The sequence below is a fragment of the Lithobates pipiens genome, unplaced genomic scaffold (assembly GCF_037356315.1).
Source record: "Lithobates pipiens isolate NorthernLeopardFrog02 unplaced genomic scaffold, aLitPip1_a1.2 Scaffold_8, whole genome shotgun sequence".
NCBI classification, from domain to species: domain Eukaryota; kingdom Metazoa; phylum Chordata; class Amphibia; order Anura; family Ranidae; genus Lithobates; species Lithobates pipiens.
Genome location: NW_027507903.1, coordinates 629762016 through 629764623, shown reverse-complemented (window position 1 = coordinate 629764623; position 2608 = coordinate 629762016). Strand labels below are relative to the sequence as shown.

General features: G+C 37.7%; 1 pseudogene; it reads left to right on the top strand.

The window, feature by feature from the left end:
* Positions 1-2279: 2279 nt before the first annotated feature.
* Positions 2280-2398, top strand: LOC143965151 (U6 spliceosomal RNA; annotated as a pseudogene).
* The last annotated feature ends 210 nt before the right edge of the window (positions 2399-2608 follow it).

Below are 2608 nucleotides of genomic sequence, written 5' to 3'. Positions count from 1 at the left end.
CATCCCAGTCTTAATCCGTAGGGTTCAATATTGAGTTGGCCCACCCTTTGCAGCGACAAAATCTTCAACTATTTTTTCTGGGAAGACTGTCCAAGGATTAGGAGTGTGTCTATGGAAATGTTTGACCATACTTCCAGAAGTGCATTTGTGAGGTCAGGTATGGGTGTGGATGAGAAGGCCTGGCTCGCACTTTCCGCTCTAATTCATCTAATCGACTGGCCTCCACAGGACTCTGTGGAGGCCAGTCAAGTTCCACCACCCCAAACTCGCTCATCCATGTATTTATGGACCTTGTTTTGTGCTCTGGTCCAAATCATTTGGTGGAGGGGGGGTTATGGTGTGGGGTTTTGTTTCAGGGGTCGGGCTTGGCCCCTTAGTTCCAGTGAAGGGAACTCTTAAGGTGTCAGCATACCAAGACATTTTGGACAACTTTATGCTTCCAACTTTGTCGGAATAGTTTGGGAGTGGCCCCTCCTGTTCCAACATGACTGCGCGCCAGTGCACAAGTAAGGTCCATAAAGACATGGATGAGCAAGTTTTGGGTGGAGGAACTTAACTGACCTCAACCCGATAGAACACCTTTGGGATAAATTAGAGCAGAGACTGCGATCTGGGCCTTCTCATCCACATGGCCTTACAAATGTGGTTCTTAAAGAAAGGTCAAACATTCCCATAGTTACACTCCTAAACCTTGTGGGCAGCTTTCCCAGAAGAGTTGAAGCTGTTATAGCTGCAAAGGGTGGGCCAACCCAATATTGAACCCTACAGACTAAGACTGGAATGCCATTAAAGTTAATGTATGTGTAAAAGTAGTGGAGGCCTTTGCGCTACTGGGAGTAAATAAGAAAGAACTGTATGGATGTAAACGGGTGTAAGTGTATTCAAAAGTGCTGCAAAATGAAAGGGTTCACAATAACACCATACTGCCTCTATCTCTGCCATGAGACTTAGGAAAAATGGCCGCTATGTAAACAAAGAGCTGACCTCTTTCAAGATGGCACCAGCCGTAACACGTAAGGATTGGCTGAGACGGACGTCTGTCACAAGACATGTGAGAAGGCGCATCTGACGCCAGCCTGTTACCATTTTTACTCTGCTGTTTTTATATTGCTACATTGTAAGAGACCACCTTTAGTAATTTAATAAATATACCCCTTTGGTCTAAACATACTACACTAGTGGAGGCTTTCTTTCTCTTTTCCTTTTTGACACATTGCAGAGAGACAGAGATCCTTTGTGTGGAGGAACAGAGAGAGGAGTGCTACTCAGAAATTGATCTTATCCCATAGCCACTATACAGCAGTATATGGAAGTGTCCACTCAATAGATGTCTATATGCACATAATATAATGTAATCTAATGTTGTAAAGCGCTGCGTAAACTGTCGGCGCTATATAAAACCTGTATAATAATAATAAAAATAATAATAATAATAATATAAAGAAAGAAGGTGAGAGTCCAGACAGACTACATGATTGGAAGAATGTTTGTCAACACTTTATGAATTTTAACCCCTTATAAACTTCACCTATGAACTTTAATTTTTTTATGAATTTTCTATGAACTTTATCACCGATTGATTGAATTATACACACTATTTACCTATTTTTTCACATTTCATCGTGATTCATTTTATCACCATATTTATTTATACGAATTATCCTATTATCGTATTTATTTATGCTGTTTATTAATTAGTTCACTGAGCACTTTTTGATACACTTATTCATCCAAGAACAATTAATGAATTAATTATTGTATACCTATTTACACTCTCCACTTGAGCAAACCTTCTATTTTTCACTCACATTTATCTTTTATCCTTTATTTTTATCTTTATTTTTATTTCATTTTTATTCTTTATTTTTATTCTATTTTTATTTTTATTTTCATCTTGATTTTTTTATTTCTATTTTTATTTTTACTTCTATATCTATTTTTATTTTTATCTGTATTTATTCTTTTTTTTCCCACCTCAGTGATTTCTTTTGGGAGACTTAAATCAACTCTTCCGTTCATCTTATTCTCAACCCGTTTCAACATCATCGTAGCAAAAATATATCCCTTGAGTGTAGTATTTTCTCTTTTTTTTTTTGCCCCTTGGGCAGCAGAATAAACATTTCACTGTATACAATGTTACCAAATAATATCCCATCTGGCCCATCTCCCCACCCATTACCCACCCTCGGACTTGCCAAATATCTAAAATCCTACCCTTTTGGCCCTGGGTCATGTTATGCAACCGCCATCCTTACGGCATATCTCACTGATTGCTTATATTTTTCCCTTCGGCAGCACATATACTAAAAAATTGGAACGATTTGGAACAATACAGAGAAGATTAGCATGGCCCATGAGCAAGGATGACATGCAAATTCGATCTGTATTTATTCTTATTTCTATTGTATTTTTATTTCATTTTCACTTTTTTTTTCTCTTCCCTGCACCTACCCTCCTTATACTTTAGAATTTTTGGAATAACCCTCCTAGCATTCATTACTGTCATAGGCACTTCCATTTTGAGTTATTTTAATTTTGCACAAAATTCTACATTTACTAATCTGTGTGTAAAGGCGGGAGTCCCAATACTTTTGGTAATATAGAGGAT